General features: G+C 40.4%; 1 protein-coding gene across 37 annotated transcripts in view; it reads right to left on the bottom strand.

Moving 5' to 3' along the window:
* The window catches only part of Apc (APC regulator of WNT signaling pathway), a 96,979-nt gene that overhangs the window by 71,071 nt on the left and 7,129 nt on the right, over positions 1–18,779 (bottom strand). For 18 of the 37 annotated variants that reach the window (XM_087592085.1, XM_087592105.1, XM_087592089.1 and 15 more), the window contains exon 1: positions 990–1,048. The exons of the other annotated variants lie outside the window; for them this stretch is intronic. The gene's annotated coding sequence lies outside the window, so the exon portion shown is untranslated. Of the gene's footprint in view, positions 1–989; positions 1,049–18,779 lie in introns of those variants that run through there. 37 annotated transcript variants of the gene reach the window in all.

Genomic DNA, 18,779 nt, shown 5'->3' with positions numbered 1-18,779 from the left:
GACTAACAAAGGGAAAGATTCAGTTCCATACATAATGCATTAAGATTTCCTATAGGACTTATGCTAAATCAAACCATCTGGAATCTATCTTGTGATATAAAATCAAAGCGTTTGATACTTTTACTGCCAAAACATTCATAATCTGATATATCTCCTACTTTAAAGTGCAAAATATGTGCTTTCTCCTGTCTGGGGTGAAGCTACGAGCTGGCGTCTTGTACACTGCCTGCTACTGACCATGTTATCTGCTCAGGGGCACTTACTCCTCTGCAGTTGTCTACAGCAAAGCCCTGCTGCAGTCACCACGGAAAGCCTCTACCACTGCATTCTGGAGCTAACAAAGACACTGGTGTCTCTGCCACCCTATTCTCAGCCAGTTCACTTCTACACTGTACAAAAGCAGGCGCAGTACTACTGAACGGTATTTCACCAGTCAACCAAATGACCACTTGGGATCTGCAGTGCATGTCCTTTCTTTCTCCCATCCTCGGTAGCCCTTTTCGCTAGATTCCACATGAGCCATCAGCTGCAGCTTTGAATGCCCACTCTTGGCTACCACTGCCTGTGTCCTTGTGGCCAAGGAGGAAAAGCAGCCTTTCAAAGGGCTAGGCTTTCGCTCCTCGCCATGAATATGCTCCATTCTTTGTTGTCCTCTACTCGTTTCCTTAGATACTCTTATTCCACTCCACTGTCAACAGGCATTATAAAAAACAAAACGGCTTTCTCCCCAGCCTCCCCTTACCACTTCTACCCCTCCCCCTTTCTTCCTCTTCTGTCAAAAACCCCAGGATCAGAAGCACAGGAAATCTATCTCCTGTGCTGCAGTGGGGGCTGGGGGAGGAGTGGGACGACGCCCCTGCCTCCTAGGCTTGGCATGTGGCAGCAGAGCCTGTGCCAAGGAAAGGTCACCGGTTTAAGGCAGTCCATGGGAAAACCACCTCCCCCCCTCTCTCCTGTAGCAAACCTGGTCATCACAGCCCAGCACCTACCCCATTTTCGAGCCCGGCAGCACCTCCATTCTGTCTCCAGTGACACCCCGGCAGGCTGCGCCAATACAGCCACATGTCGGTCACGTGTGCCTACGCCCAGCCAATCCTCAGGCTCCTGATTGGAATGGGGAGCGCCCTGGTCAGCATCCAGCGGATTACACAGCTGCTTCACGCTTCTGACCCTGCTCCACAGCAGGGCAGAGACCCACCCCACTCCACCGCAGTGTCCAGAGGAAACCAAGCTTCCTGTGCACCTTCAAACCCCTACCTCGGCAAACCCAGAGAGCCTGTTGTTAACTGACGCTCCTAACCAGGAGCTCCTCAGGGTGGAAAGCCCCGCACAGGATGCAGGATACTGACGGTGGGAGGGGCAGTAAAATATTTCATTCCCATGATTCACTTGCAGCAGAGAAACACAATTCTAGTCCGTGAATTACAACTAATAACTCGACATTGCAAATCATTAACTTATTCGGTATATTAACTCTAATTACAACTGTATTTAGGACAGTTACCAGAAAAGCCATGATGACAGAACCGAGTGACTGGTGTCTGACCTCAGAGTTGCAGCTGGGTCTAAAAGCTTTTGCTCCTCTCACCCTCTAACTAGTCACTTGACCTCTTAGTGATTAGATTTCTTCTTTTATAAAATGAGAACAAGCACAAAATAGAAGTTGGTATATGGAGAACATATTTAAGGCACTCCCAGGCATACAGTACATGTTGTTAATTACTGGGGAGCCTACTGCATACACTTACGTTTCATTTACTGATTTATGAGTTAAAAGGACAAGATTCACATTAAACTCTAGTTTAAAAGTTTAATTTAAACTCAGTTTAAAAGAGGAAACTTTTTAAAAACTGATTTCTTTCTTTTTTTTTTTTTTTGGTTCTTTTTTTTTCGGAGCTGGGGACCGAACCCAGGGCCTTGTGCTTCCTAGGTAAGCGCTCTACCACTGAGCTAAATCCCCAGCCCCTAAAAACTGATTTCTGAGACAGGGTCTCATGCATCCAGGCTGGCCTCACACTTGAGAGAGCCAAGAAAGACCTTGGACTTTTGCCTCCATGAGTGTTAAGTAGGATTCAAGGTGTATGCTGCCATGAGTCAGTATTAGTTAATTAGAGGTATTAATTGATATTAATTAAAGGTATATGCCACCACCCACAGTTTATGAGGAGCTAGACATTAAAAATAAAACCCAGGGCATCTTATATGTTAAGCAAGCAATCTACCAAATAAGCGCTCTCTCTGCCCTAGCCCTATCCACTTAAGTTTTTAAAACTAAGTTTTAAATGAAGTATATTCACTATAACTTCTTGTATTTTTTTCAAATATGACAAGAAGCTGCTAAATAGCATTTATGAGGCAATTCCAGGGTATACAACATTATATAGAGTAGTAGAATACGAGGGGCTGGAGAGTGTGGTGACGAAGAAGTTCATATATGTGTGTAACTCCATATCCAGGGGAATCTGACTCCCTCTCCTGGCTTCAACCAGCAGTACACGCATGTGCACAGAACCACACATAAATACAAAAATAAAATAAAAATTAAATCTTAAAATAAAACACAACAAAAGGGCTGGAGAGATGGCTCAGCGGTTAAGAGCACCGACTACTCTTCCAGAGGTCCTGAGTTCAATTCCCAGCAACCACATGGTGGCTCACAGCCATCTGTAAAGAGATCTGATGCCCTCTTCTGGTGTGTCTGAAGACAGCTACAGTGTACTTATATATAGTAAATAAATAAATCTTAAAAAAAAACACAACAAAAATAGTTATTCTTTTAAAGCTGAGATTGTGGGGAATATGCTTTTTATTTTTTCTGTGTTTGGGTCTTTTCTATCCATCTTCATTTATACCAGTTATACTGTACATTTCCTACATGAAAATCAGGACTTCCACACTGACCACACTATTTAGAATTACACACTAAAATCTTAACATATTTAGAAAAATAACTAGTCATACTGAACAAAGGAAACATGTGAATCAACCTCACTGTATCCCAAGTGCCTTTCATGAGATGACTTGGCTTTACAAAGACTTACGGTCTTATAACTGAAGTGCCTCCCTCACTCTGTAGGACTCATTACATGGTCATCATCTATGACACACTCAGAATTTTCATACATGACTGACCTTCCAGAAAGAAAAATTATCTTGCAAAATCAAGAATGTACTTTAAAAACTCCTCAACATAATCCCTAATAATCTATAAAACAATTAAGCCTAGTACTTTGACTCAGGCTATGAGTTAAAAGTAACTTAGACCTTAAGGAATCAGTTGATGGGGCTGGGGATTTAGCTCAGTGGTAGAGCGCTTACCTAGGAAGCGCAAGGCCCTGGGTTCGGTCCCCAGCTCTGAAAAAAAAAAAAAAAAAAAAAAAAAAAAAGAAAAAAAAAAAAAGAAAAAAGAAAAAAAAAAGAAAAAAGAAAAAAAAAAAAAGAAAGAAATCAGTTGATAGTCAACACTTGTCTACATTTTTACTACACGCACTAGTAGTAGTCAGCGATTCAGTGACCAGGGGGTGCTGGAGAGCGACCCTATTGGCCTCCTGACACTCGGCTCATCAAACAACTACATTTCAAAGAAAGCTATGATCATTATGCTCCTGAACCATTATGGTTCACATACAAGAAACCCAAAGACTTTTTAATACTGTAATCATGTGGCCAACTAGATTATTTAAAAACAAAAAACAAAAAACAAAAAAACTCAATTATCCAATAATAGCCTTTTTAAGCCAGCTTCCTTAAGACTGAATGTTATCTTTAAAAAATTACTATTTTTTTAAACTCCAACTAACAATGTAAACAGTGATAATACGTTTTGCTAAGTGTAAAGTAATATATATGTACCAGGTGGTACATATATAGGAATAGAGCTATATCTATATTCTATGCTATGATCTGCATTACATATACATGAATTAAAGAGAGAATTGGGGGCTAGAGAGATGTCTCAGCTGTCAGGATCAGATGATGCTCTATCATGAGGGATGGATGGGGTCTGGATTCCAGTATTCTTGTCTAGCAACTCCACTTCAAAGAAACCAGATACTATCTTCTGGGCCCCACAAGTACCCTCACCTACACATGTAGACACACTCTCATAGAAATAGATGGAATGATAAAAAAATAAAATAACTTTTATCCAAGATATAACACAAATAAATTTTATATCAAGATTTTTAAGATTTCATTTTTCCAGAAATACTTCTAATTTTAAATATCTGTCCATTTTACATTTATTTTTAGTAAATGGCTTCATTTATAAGTGTTATTAAATAGTGAATTAAAATTATCTTTGAAAAATTTGAACCTTAAAAAAAAATTATGACCAAGCTGCATAAGTAGTAGTGCACACCTTTAACCCTAGCACTCAGGAGGCAGAGGCAGGCAGACCTCTCAATTTGAGCCCAGCCTGGTCTACAAAGCAAGTTCCAAGACAGACAAGGGCTACACAGGAAACCCTGTCTCACAAACACACACCCAATAGACAGATAGGCTTTTTCCATATACATAGATACATACACAGAGACACACATACAACCAAGTAAGATTAATAGACAGTTTATCTTCAACTGTATGTTCTATATTTCATATATTCATCAAGCCCAATTTAAGACTCACAGTTTAGAGGCTGGAGAGATGACTCGGTGGTTAAAGAATGCTTTTCCGGAGGACCCAAGTTCAGTTCCCATAAGAAAGTTCACACTGTCTCTAACTCCATCTGGGTGGTCCCGTGCCCTATTCTGGTCTCAAAGGGCACCCATTCAAACATGGTGTGTGAGTGCATGCATGCTTACACACACACACACACACACACACACACACACACACACACACACACACACACACACACTAAAAAACCATTATCAACAGCTGTTTGTTGCTTCTCTGAAGCAGAGAAAAAAAAGTTTCTGCCTGCCAAGCAGAGTCAAGGCAGGTCAGGGTCTGTTAGCAGAGTTCCCCGCCTACAGAGGGGTGGAATGATAACAGGAGGTGCACTTGAGGCTCAAGGCTAGGGGATGAAGATTCTATTGACCTTGATGGAAGAAATATCGAGGTTGGGGGCGAGAACAAATGCCGTATATGTACATTTCAGTGAAACTACTCCTGTTGGCCTGTGGCTTTGCTTCCCACAGTGCTGCAGTATAAGACGGCTATGAGAACTACATTCGGGGCTGACGTGGTGTAGACCTGCAGCCCTCCCACATCTTACGTCATGAGTTAAAAGTAACTTAGACCTTAAGAAATCAGTTGATAGTCAACACTTGTCTACATTTTTACTACATGCACTAAGTAGTAGTCAGTGATTCAGTGACCAGGGGGTGCTGGAGAATGAACCTATTACGTCGTTTTCATCTTTCCTATATTCAACCTCACTCCTCCCTCAGGACTGGTCAACTTCATACCAGACCAGTAGATACATTTTTCTAAAAAGACTTAGCAGTTTAAAGAACGGACAAGGATATTAACAATGGTAATTCAGTTTTTGAAGTGAGTTAGAATCAATGCTCCTTTTTGAGAGGCTTAGTTGACTCTTGCTTTTAATGATGAATTCAACTATCTCTTTACAGAATTCAAACAGAACAGATTTCTGCCTACAAAGAGATATATTTCTGGGGTATATGACGCCCCTTTCTGGCCTCTGGCAGGCACCAAGCATATACATGATACACAGACACACATGTAGGCAAAATACACACATAAAAATTTTTTTTTAAAAAAAATATGAGGAAAGGATACAGTTTAATGCTAGTGCTTATCCCTAGGTTCAATCCTAGTACCATCAAAATAAAAATGAGGCAAAAAAAAGTGGAACTATTTATATTGTAAAAAATACTAAGCATTATTGCTAAGATGTTAAAAACTTTTGATACCTTTCCAAGATGATTAGAATATTGTACAAAGTAACAATTATATACTATGTAACTATAACTATGTGATACTATAAAAATACAGAACATTATATATTTTATATACAATACCAACTAACTTTGGGGGCCAGGTCAGAGGGGGAGGCGGGCGGCTGGGGAGTGAGCCAAGGCCTTGTGTATAATACAATGTATCACTGATTGACCGCCTGGGCTATGCATTTTCTCTTAACATTTTAAAAACAACTTTATTTTTAATTATGTGCATGTGTGTTAAGTCCATGTATGAATATGTATGTGCTTACAAAAAAGAACTAGGGTACAGCCCAGAAGATGAGTACTTACCTACCATGAAAAAAAACCCTTGACTCAGTCTCCAGTAATCAAACAAAGAACTCTGCTCCCCAAATCTATGCCTGTTTCTTTTTTTTTTTTTTTTTTTTTTTTTTGGTTCTTTTTTTCGGAGCTGGGGACCGAACCCAGGGCCTTGCGCTTCCTAGGTAAGCGCTCTACCACTGAGCTAAATCCCCAGCCCCCAATGCCTGTTTCTTTACACCCTCCATTTTCAAAGACACCACCATCCTACTCCTCAAGCTCCTATCACACACCATGGTGTTCATGTGTACTCTGAAACAGAAAAGGTCCTGTCTGTATATTTGTTAAGTTTTCTTGTTGTTTCCCAAACTCAACGAGGACAGGAGCCTTGATGTTCCTGCCCTTGCTGCTTCTCAGGTCTGAACATTAATATTTTGCGTACTTTGTTCAGTATATGAACACACAACATGATGAGCACAGCATCAGCTAGTGAGCCTGGGAAGAACTGGGCCATGTGTAATGTAAGCTTTAACCATAAGCTGATTCAAGTTTTAATATGGTTAAAAGATGGAAGGTTAGATCACGCCTAGCTTATCAAGAAAAGACTATAGAGAGAGCACAGTGACAGAACAAGCCCTGAAGGATGCTGAGGGCACAGAGTTTGATCTTACCTATTAGGTTCAACTTTTAAGCTTCCTTCTACAGGCAATGGAATACGTATTTTTAAATAAAGAAGAATGTATGATTAGAGCAGAGTCTACAAAAAGCAACAGGACTACTCTCTCTTCCTACTCAAAAGGAAAAATGATCAGAAATTATATCCATAAAATTTATAGCTAAGTGTTATGGTCAAAAGTATTTTCAACTGGAAAACCATGTTTACAAGAGAAAGAATATAGTTTGACTATAGTAAGAATTTTATTTATCGACTTTTAAATTCTTTTTTCTAAATTCTTACTATAACAAGATGTAAAAGTTCCAGAATCAAGGCATATAATAAACTGTTCTTTCTTAGGGAACAAAAGTCTAAAATATGTTTTGTAATTTGGTATTATGACTCCTCTACCACTGCATTCCCTGTTTGAGTATCTTAGCTATCTGAGGTCTTCTGTTCTTTAGCATGACTTTTGGAGCTGTTTTATATTTCTGTGAATAATTCAGAAGATCTAATAAAATTATTAGCAGAAACAGAAAAAAAAAAAAAAGAAGAATCACAAAGTATACTTCAGATCACAAAACCAGGGTAGTCAGGCATAAAGACAGGCAGTGTGTCCATGGGACGGAATAACAGGCAGAAAATAAACCTCTTGGTTTTGACAAAGGTGTCAAAAAACAAAACAAAACAAAAAACCAGTGCCCTGGATAAGACATTCTCAAATGGTTCTGGAAAAGCTGTGCAGTCACTTGTATAAGGATGAATCTAGACCCTTATCTCCTACCCTGCAGGAAAATAAATGCAACATGAATCAAAGACTTTAATGTAGGACTTGAAACTTAAGAACAGCTAGAGAAAAAAACGAAGAAAGGCATTCAAGACAGAAGCAGCGGGCAAGGCCTTTCTGACAACATAACACAGCTTGGGAAATAACAGCAAGGACTGACTGATAGGTTTCATGAAATTAAAAAGCTCCCATGCAATAAAAGATTGACTTTCATGGCAATACCTCCCAATCCCACTCGTCTGTCTGTATGCTTTCTATTGTTGCTGTTTGGTTTTTCTGAGACGAGGTCTCATGTAGAGACCCCCGAACTGAGTGCTGGATACCTGGCAATATCCCTAAGCTTGTACCATCAAAACAAAACCAAAACAACCCAAAACAAAAACAAACAAACCAAATGCACAAATCCTTTTTTATTACTCCATAACAATTAGAGACAGCAGCATCTCCTACTGACGAGCCCCTTTGTTCTTCTTCTGAGTATCTTCTCTTCCTTTTGCTTTCTGTTCAACTTTAAACACTAATGTCTGTACACTGGAAGACAAAAGCTCGTTATTATAGGCCAGATAATCCACGGTTCTAAATGGAAACAAATTATAAGCCTTCCCTAATGTAACAGGATGTTGTCACTCAGAACAGGAGACCCTGGATTTCTGTACAACTACTGCAGGTGGCACTTAACACACAGACCTCACTTCCTTCTGGTAAGAAAACAAGTCACTAGTCAATGGATTCATAATAAATGTCTCTGACATTCAGAGTTGAGATGAATGAATTCAATGCACAGAATACACATGAACCCTCCCTCAAATCAGATGTGGTGGACTTTTCTTGGTTCTGGGGACTGAGTACTTCTGAATGCTACCCACATCCTCTACCATTAAATATATCCCCAGTCCAGCTAATGTTTTTAGAACTGAAGCATCATTTAATTTTGTAAGTCTTTAAAAATGTCTTTTGTAAAAGTATCCAAGGTCAGGTAGAATTTATTGAAAGAGCACATAGGTTCTTTTATAGAAACCAAAAGTAAGATTCAAAAATTGAACTAAATTTCATCTCACATTCAAATACCTTTCTTAACTGATATTGAATATCAAAATGTCTCTTGATCTTAAACCATAGTATATTCCATAGAAAATGGTCTTTTCTTAGTCTTTCCCCAAAGTTCTGCTACTTAATTTAAAAAAAACAAAAAACAAAAAAACAACAGACTCATTCAATAAAATAGGTGGAGCAGAAGAGGAGTACCTTTCCAAGTGTTTTTTCATGACTGAGAATACAAAGTTCTTTTTGACAGACACAAACACACACGCGCGCACATGCACACAGAGAGAGACAGAGATGGAGAGACAGACAGACAGACAGCCACAGATCTACTGAAGTGATAAGCACTCTGGCTGAATTTGGTAACTGTCCCACAGAAACTGACTTTATAAGAACTAATCCGTCTGCAAGTGGAGGGTTGGCACCCCTCCTCTACCTTCTAAAACGGGAAAACAATACTCTTCTGACCCTAAGAACAGTGCGTTGCCTGCAAAATTCTGAAAGCACAAAGGAAGTAGGTTCCTCTGGGGCTCTGGGAAGTAGAACTAAGTGGCACTCTTACTGGTCAGGAACAGACTGGCTATTTCACTTTACATTTACAAGTAAAGACATGAAAGGGACTCAAACTACTCTATTTCCTAGACAGTTTGCTTTCCTACTCTGAGCTTTTCATGTCTCCTCGAACCTGTAACAAATCTATTTTTACCACCTATGATATGCTCAATTAAAGAGCAACTTCACTGATATAATAAAAGCAATTGAATTTCCATGCACAATAGGGACAGCATGCACAAGACCTGTACAAGCTCTAGCCAGACAAAATCCTAGCAGAGGGTGTGCGCTCGCGCTTTAGTAATGTACCCACTAGCTGGACTTGATGGAGAAAGAAGAAGAAGTAATCATAAAGTTGGGTGGGAAGGCACAGGAGGGCTGAGGGGGATGAATGTTCAAAGTATATTGTATAAAATTCTCAAAGAATTAATACAATTATTTAACAATATAAAAGCTACTGAAGGGGCTAGAAAGATGACTCAGTGGTTAAGAGCACTGACTGCTCTTTCGGAGGGCCTGAGTTCAATTCCCAGCAACCACATGGTGGCTCACAACCATCTGTAATGAGATCTGATGCCCTCTTCTGGTGTGTCTGAAGACAGCTACAGTGTACTTATATAATAAATAAATCTTTCTTTTTTTTTTTTAAATCTACTGAAAAAAACTACATAATCTGTCAAGCATAACACACAAATTTATATCTGTAGCATGTCTTTTCCTGAGAAGACATAAATGAATGTCTATTTTACCCATACTCAGAGGGCACCGAAAACCAAAACAAAGATTCCACCCGAGACCAGCTGGGTGTACTAATGAGTTTACCATGCTGCTTATGGGAGAAAGAGTAACAAGAAACTCAGGAAGCTGGAGCACTGAGGAGTGGTCTGATGGGTACTACAGAAAGGTTGTGACTGAACACAGCCAATCAAAACTAACTATACCACAAACTTCCAACATGGAACTGCCACCCTACAAGTCCTGACTCCACTCCCACCTGAGTCAAACACTGACCAACCATTTATGTAAGGTAGCAAACAAACAAAGGCACTACATACACACAGCAAGCCCCTTCCTAAGGGGGCAGGGGCTCCCTTGCAGTGTTCTCAGTAACTCTGCTCTGACTTGGTGAATTCTTTCACTGCCAACAACTCAAGCCAACCTTCCACTTCCTGCATTCTCCAGCATACCTCCAGATTATATGCTGTTGGGTGGCGACAGCTGTTGACTGGAACCTTAGACAAGCAACTTTATTGTGACCATCATGGATCAGCTGCCCACCCTACTGTTGCTTGTCTCTTTTGTTTCAATTCTTGTCCCCAGGCTGATCTGACTTCACAGAAATACCCCTACCTCAGCCTATTAAGTGCTGCAATTCCAAGCACAAGTCACCATCTCTCCGTTCCACGGTCATAAGTGTGCGCTAACCTTATTCTCTTGCTCCTATCAAAGGTTGATTCTATCTAACCACTCTATCTTTTTAATTAGTCTTTTCTCTCTACATAATCAAGCTCTCCTTTTCTAGTGGATCGCTCTCTCTTACAGACACACTAGTATTACTAATCTGTACAAATCCCTCCTAGATATTATATTTCTGTGAAAGACATGGCCAAATTCCATGTTTAGTAATATTTGACAAAGCTATGATTATTCTTCCTTCTTAAACATACTTCAAGACTTAGCTTCTATGCCATGTTCTAATGGCTTTCCTCCTAATTTCACTGAGTAGCCCTGCCTCTTCTGTAGGTATAATGTTATCGAGCACTGTGTGAAGATTATTCAAGTGTTGATTTCTGTGCTCCCCATATCTGGTTGCAATTTTTATTCTGAGAATCTCCTGTCTCAATGTTATGTAAACTTGTTCCCCATTTATTTTCTGATTTGTCAATAAAAGCTGATCAGCCGATGACTGAGCAGGGTAGAGAACAAGGGTAGACTTCCAGCCAAGGTAGGAGGGAAGGAGAGAGAGGAGACACCATGTGAAACACCTGGAGCCCAGGGAGCCACATCAAGACTAAAATGCAAGTATCTCTGGGATTTTGCCTGAGTGGGAGCCAGATTAGCTCAGAGGATTACAACAGAGTAATACTGCTCAGTGTTGTGCCCTTAAAACTTGATAAATACATGTAATAGTTCAGACTTGATTACTTGGGAGCTATCTGAGTTATAGGAAAACTCCAACGCACACTTACTTAAAAGCCACTAACAATCTTCACTAGTCATCTAAGGAATGGCGTACCTCAGAATTTATTCTAGGATTGTCCACTTACATTATCATTCTCACCTAGTAAATGCCCAACTATATTATGCTAAATCTCAAACTGGTATTTCTTTCTTAACCTTATCCCCTGAATATTCAATTACCTATCTGCTGTTTAACTTGAATGCATGAAACACATGAATTAAACAAGCACGTGAGTTACAGACTTTTCTGTCATCGCACCCTCTTGCAACTAAATATTTCAAGTTCTTTCCTAAAAATTACTTTGGGTATTTTTATTACTTTGGATGTGCGTATGTGTGCATGTGTGCTTGAAGGCCAAGGTTAATGTTTAACACCTTCTTCAACTGCTCCTTGCCTCATATTTTGAAACAGAGTCTCTCGGTGAACCTAGAGCTTACCAATCTGGCCTGGTGGATCGGCAAGCCCCACGGATCCTCAGTATGTCTACCTCACTAGTGTGGGGATTACAGATGCATGCTGCCATGTTTGGCTCCCGATGCTTATGTGGCCAGTCCTCTCCCTAGCCCATCAAAGGCTCTCCTTGAATAGTAACAGATAATTCTCCCATTCTGTCTTATACTGTGGCGCTCACTCCTCCACATTATTCACGCAGCATAATGATTTCAGCATCTAAAATTTATGCAGAATACAGTAAGAATTCATACCTTTATGAATGAAAGATACCCTATGCCCATGAAAATCTGAATGACAATCCATTGGCTGGATTAGGGAGTAACAGCTATAGCAGTGTAGGCTGATGTCATTATGTGGGTGAAGGCAGGTACAGGATAGAACAAGGCCTGTCATTGGATGAGAAAGAAGGATGGACAGAAACAAAGTTTTAGAGGCAAGAGAGAGGGATTGGAGCAAGGAGAAGGAGCTGGAAGAACATGGTGGCAGATGTTAAGATTCTTCTCTGCACATAGATATGGATTATTATGACTATTTTTAAGGGATGGGTGTGTGCAGGATTTTGTGCTGTTGAGATGGGCAAATTATATCTTATCAATTGGATCAGAGGTTATTGTGTGGTGTGTCCTTTCACGTGGTGACTTAACTGAGTCCACAGGAAGAGAGCCTTGATAGGTGGTCTCTGTATGAAACTGATGTGGCAGTGACCCGCCTTAGGAACTAGATGGATTGCTGCTGGGCTCAGAGAGTAGCCATCGGCAATGTGAGATGGGATGGAGCTTCGCTGGTGAAACGCTCTGCTGACTGAGATGAAAATATCCGGCAGATGCCATGTGGCCCTACATACGGTACCGGCACTAGCCTGGGATAAATGAATCTGTTTTTTAATTATTTACCACAACATAGCAGAGTAACACAAGATTTAGCCAATAGTGGTGCAACTTGACTATTAACAGACACCCAAATATCTGGTATTATTTCTTAGGTACCTATGAGAGAGACTATTTCTAAGAGACTAGCATCTCAATCAGTAGACTATCCTCACCCATGTGGACAGACATCATCTAGGCTGTTGAGATCCAGACAGAGCAAAAAGTCAGAAGGATGAGCTCTCTTATTGGGTTATGACAGCATAGCTCTTGTCCTTAGCTCTGTCTCCGGGGTATCTGTCAGTCAGTCCCTCATTCCTCCCCCATTCACAGGCCTTCTGACTCCGAATGATTACACCTGCCTCGTTCCTTTGTCTCTGCCTTTTAGATTACCATTTTTTCCCTCCCAGAAACCCCCTCTGTCTAGGTTCTCCTCCTCTGGAGAACCATATCTAATATATGTGTCCTTCAACATCAAAGAGGAAGTCATCAATAGCCATAGCTAGTCCCACTGTTGTCTTATTAGACTTTTTTTTTTTTTTAAAGTAAACCAAGCCAGGCATGGTGGGGCATGCTGTAATAGTAACCCCAACACAAAGAAGAGAAGGTGAGATCAACCTGGGTTACGGCATGAATTCAAGGGAGGTCTGTGCTACCAAGAGAAACTTGTCTCAGTAAAGCAAGAGCTGGGGAGGTAGCTCAGTGGTAAAGGGCCGGCCCCAGGTTTGACCAGCAAGCACTGTTCTGAACAGTAAGCAATCAACGCGTGCAGGATAGAAAGTGCTCTGAAAGTCTTATCCTCCAGGTAACAACAGACACCAAACCAGGAATGCTACTGTAATCCTCGTGTTTATAGTTATGTTAAGGGACAACAACCACTTTCCAAGATGATCCCCAGAGACTTTAAAGCTCTGGGGGCCAAGGCTTTTGTGTGCGGTCCCCTATATTGAGTAAGGCAGAGTTGTGTGATGAAGGAGATGTGGCGGTAAGGGACCTCCATGCTAGGTGATAGAAACGATAGCTCCTGCTTTGGTTTCTTGACTGCTTACTCTTGAACCAGTCACACTGTCCTCAGGATACCTAAGTAGCCCTGCAGAGAGGCTAACATGAGAGGCCCAGCTCAACACTGACCTACCAGTCAGGTGAGTAAGCAAGTCAACTTGGAAGTGAATTTCTAGCTCCAGTCAAGTTGACAAAAATTGCTTATACAGGTAAGCAATTACTGGAAGACTCAGATTCTCTCCCCTCACCCTGGTAATGCCCAATGGAAATGCCTGGAAACCCTCTGCCCAACGGCTGGCAACCCAGCTGCCCCTGCCACATGTCCCTATTACCACTGACCACGGAGCCACTTTTAAACTCGGAACAGAAGGGTTTCCAAACTGAAGTACTTTGTGACCAGAGGCTGTTTACTGTTGGCTGATATTTGCTTTATAGGGTTTGAAATGAAAAAGTTTGTTGTAGTGTGAACAAGTTATCAGTGGAAATTGTTAAATACATCAAGTTCCTGAATGTAATACTCTAATAATATACATTTTTGCCCTCCAAAAGAGCATCCATAGCAGTTTATTGAAATTTGTCTTTCTGTGGGATAGAACTTGAAAAGACAAGCAAGAAATTAGTAATTGATTGCCTCTGCTTCTGTGGATGAGGCAAGACGAGGGGATTTACTCTCATTTTATATATACATGGCTGCAGTTTGAGATGTGTACTGCATGCATTCAATACCTACTCAAAGATCAAAAGTTTAAAGTCTGTTTCTTGACAAAGCTGATTTCTTTTATGTTTAAAATGGGAATGATAGCTGGTCAGAGGTAGTAGTACAGCCTTTTAATTCCTGCACTTGGAAGGCAGAGGCAGGTGGATCTCTGTGAGTTCAAGGCCAGCCTGGCTTACAGAGTGAGTTCCAGAACAGCCAGGGCTACACAGAGAAACCCTATCTCAAAACGAACAAACAAACAAACAAAACAACCAACCAGGAACAAGCAAACGATGGGAGTGATGTAACGGGGGCGGCTCAGTTGGTAGAGTGCTTACCTTGGGCACCCAAGCTCAACCCCAGAACCCACAGCTAGAACGCTGGGTGTGGTGCTGCACTTATGATCCCAGCTGCTGGAGACAGGACAAGTGGATCCCTGAACCTCACTGGCCAGCCAACTTAGCCTATTTGTCAAGCTACAGATCATCGATGGCACCTAAGAAAAGACACCTGAAGTTGTCATCTGGTGTCCACATGCACATATGTGCACCAACATATATGAACATGTGTACACACACAGTGGGAGAAACTTCAGACTACTTTAGTTAACTACTTTTAGCCTAAAATTATGCTCATTACCTCTCTTCCCTCCATCTAGTGCTAGGGGTTGAACCCATGGCCTTAGACCTGCCGGACAAGCTTTCCACCACTGTCTAGCTAGACATTTATCCCCTGGTGGGAGGATGAGGGTTTAAGGAGAACAAGCAAGTGTTACAATCTGAAAACACCCAAGGTAATATGACGAGAAATGGCCTACGTTTGTTAATCTAAGTGGGATATGAGTTTTAAATGTCTGTGTATAGAAGTTATCTTTTATATAAAAGGAGTGGCTCCATATTATCAACTCAGGAAATGTATTTAAAAAGCATAAAATATGCCGTGCCTTCATCTTGTAGACTTACAAGTGAACCACATAACAGTTCAATGGGTTTTCCTGATCAAATTAAAGCTGCAGTGGTCATTTGAAGAATGGCCTCCAGAAGCTCATATATTTGAAAGCTTAGACATCAGGAAGTGACTTAGTCATCAACTACCTGAGAAGGATTAGGAGGTGTGGCCTTGTTGGGAGTAGGTGAGGCACTGGTGGAGAAAGTTGTATCACTGAAGGAGGCTTTTGAGGTTTTCCAAAAGTCTAAGACAGGCCCATGTCTCTCTCTTCCTGCTGCCTGGGGATCCAGATGTCCAACTCTCGCTCCTTCTCCAGCAGCACGTCTGTGCGCCACCATGCTCCTGCCACGACGAGAATGGACTGACCCACTGAAACTGGAAGCCAGGAAGCCCCAATTAAATGCTTGCTTTTCTAAGAGTTGCTGTGGTGGAATGGTGTCTCTTCACGGCAATAGAACATGAAAACAGTTGTCAAATTTGAATCCAGGTTGCGTTCTCTAAGAACTAAGGCAATTAATTCTCAACAGATTTTTCTTATACCAATGATGAGTGCTTAATTTCAGTAAAATGACAGTATACATCTACTACGTAAGAATTAAATCATATAAAATACTCAAAGTAAATGATAACTACAGATCAAGTAATGAACTAGAAGCCTCTGCTACTAGAATCATAGGGCCTTTAAGAGCTGTAAGACAAATAAAACATTTTAATTTGAAACTCAACAAAAGTGAAACGACTACAAGAAAAAAACCAAAAGCATACAGCAATCTACTTCCCAGGCACAGAAAGCCAAATGCTCAACACTGGCCACAGGTGAAGCCATTCCTCTCATAGCTCAAATTCAAATCCTCAACGCCTTTATGAGACTTAATGAGCAAGCTGTTGGCCACACTGGAATGTAACTTCCTGTTAAAGACCTAATTCTGGGGCTGGAGAGATGGCTCAGCGGTTTAGAGCACTGACTGCTTTTCCAGAGGTCCTGAATTCAGTTCCCAGCAACCACATGGTGGCTCACAGCCATCTGTAATGAGATCTGATGCCCTCTTCTGGTGTGTCTGAAGACAGCAACGGTGTAAATGTACTCATATACATTAAATAAATAAACCTTAAAAAAAAAAAACCTAATTCTATTCTGAATCAAAAAAACTCACTAGTTCAATATAAACTAATGGGAAACCATAACATGGCAACTCCTTATCAAATATTAAATTGTGAGAAAAATTCTACCTATACAGAAAATACTTAATTTTTTTTATGAAAGTGAAGGAATTTTGATGTTGTCAAAGACGTTATATTGTTATAACAGACTTCAATTTTTTTATAACATGATTTGTTTTTGTTTTTTTTTTTCTTTTTTCTTTTTTTCAGAGCTGGGGACTGAACCCAGGGCCTTGCGCTTGCTAGGCAAGCGCCCTACCACTGAGCTAAATCCCCAACCCCCATGACTTGGTTTTTAAGTGAGTATTAAATGTCTATGAAAATCATAACTTAGTTTCAACCCAATATGATGTATGATTAGGACATACATGCAGCTAGCTGGTAAGTATTCAACCAAAGAAATACAACAACCAAAGTAATGTTTAGGGGCTAGAGAGATGGCTCTGTGACTAAGAGCACCTGCTGCTCTTGAAAACATAGGCTTGGTTCCCAGCATCCACATGATTGCTTGCTCACAACTGCCTGTAATTCCATTTATGCGGATCTGATGCCTCTTCTTATCACCTCTGGTTCCTGCACACTTAGATATACTCGGATACATATACATAAAATTAAATGAATAAATTATTTAAACAATAAAAATTTTAAGATCCTGTCCACTTTTCAACCCTTAAGTTTGTTTCAACAGATAGCTAATATATTATTAGGTGCTATCAATATGTGAATTAATGTTAGAGAAGACACAGGAGAAATGTGTTTGAAGTAAGAAACTAATGTAAGGCTGCTGGAATATTATAAAATATATCAAAGATGAGATGTTCTGAAATGAAACTATGGCAAAAAGCCAGAAGAAATTAAAAGACTGGGCTGGGTAGAATGTCCCAGGTTAATTAAATAAAGGAACTGAAACTACACTCCAGGGCACACAAAGGAAGACACCAAGAAAAAAACTGGGCATCATACTTGTCAGTCAAGCATAACAAGATTTTGGAAAAAAGGTAACAGGCTCACTAATTAGATCTATTAAATGCTGTGATTGTGGAATAGTATTAAATTGTATCATTTGTTCCTTGTCTGAGGTACACAATCTAACACATCTGCGCTTTACTAAGGTTACTATTTAAGTAAAAAATCTTTAGAAAATCTGAAAACCAGGAATCTAACTTTCCATAATCCAGTACTTTGTAAGTGCCAACGTGACGGGAAAGTGAACACAGTCTCATGTAACAGGCCAGAGTCAAAATTCAAACTAAAGAGCAGCGTTCTGTGCTCACTGAGGCATTAGGCCCTGGGTCTGGTCCTGGTACAACCAAGAGACTATATGAGTATGCATATACACAGCTTGAGGAGTATGAGAAATATATAAGCTGATTCATATTTGGGCTTGGGTTCCATCCCCAAATTATGCATATGTAAATATTACAAAACCCAGGAAGGATAAAAATCCAAAACACTTCTGGTCTCAAGCATTTTGGGTAAGGAATGCTCAAGAAAGGCCAGGCTGAGGATTGACACAAAAAATTAACAGCTTCCAAGACCAAGGGCTGAGACTAACGCAAACTGAATTCAGTCAGGTAGCAGACTTTAAGAAATCAAAATTCACTCATTAATTCATGAAGCCTAAGATTAACTGCATTGGCAACAAATATGTAAGTAATCAAGGTACTCTAGCCATTTGACAGATCTGAAAAGATACCAATCGGTCACCATCTTGGCCTTGTCTAGGAGGCAGTGCAGGGCAAACAGCACTTGAGGAAACAATGACGAGGGCATTCCTAATCTCTCACAGTTTACACAGGCAGCAAGACAGAAGAGCACAACAGACTCCATGCTTGCAGGGCCTTTTCTGATTCTAAAAGTCTCTTCTTATCTATCATCCAGTGCTTTGAAGACAAGTGGGCAAAGGAAAGACAACACAGGAGGCAAAGGCACCATAATCAACATAGGTCTTCAGTATACTCATCTGGCAGAGGGAAACATAAAGAATCAGCAAAACTCAGAAACTTTAGTTTTCCTACCAAGAGGGCTGCTTGTATGTTTCTGATGCATCAAGTTGACTGCAGATATGGAAAGCATCACATAGTTATGAATATCAATACTGTTCTTAATTTCCAGTATAACCATCCAAACAAGGAAGACAGCCCGCCAATATAAAGCCCAGAGTTTCTGACCAAAAGCTTGACTTCCACTTTTAGTCAAATTCAGAACTCAAATACAAATTAGTCACTTTTACAGATATGTAAGATT

The sequence above is a fragment of the Rattus norvegicus genome, chromosome 18 (assembly GCF_021556685.1).
Source record: "Rattus norvegicus strain SHRSP/BbbUtx chromosome 18, alternate assembly SHRSP_T2T, whole genome shotgun sequence".
Classification (NCBI taxonomy): Eukaryota; Metazoa; Chordata; class Mammalia; order Rodentia; family Muridae; genus Rattus; species Rattus norvegicus.
The sequence above is the reverse complement of the archived record's forward strand: the minus strand, read 5'-3'. Positions and strand labels throughout refer to the sequence as shown.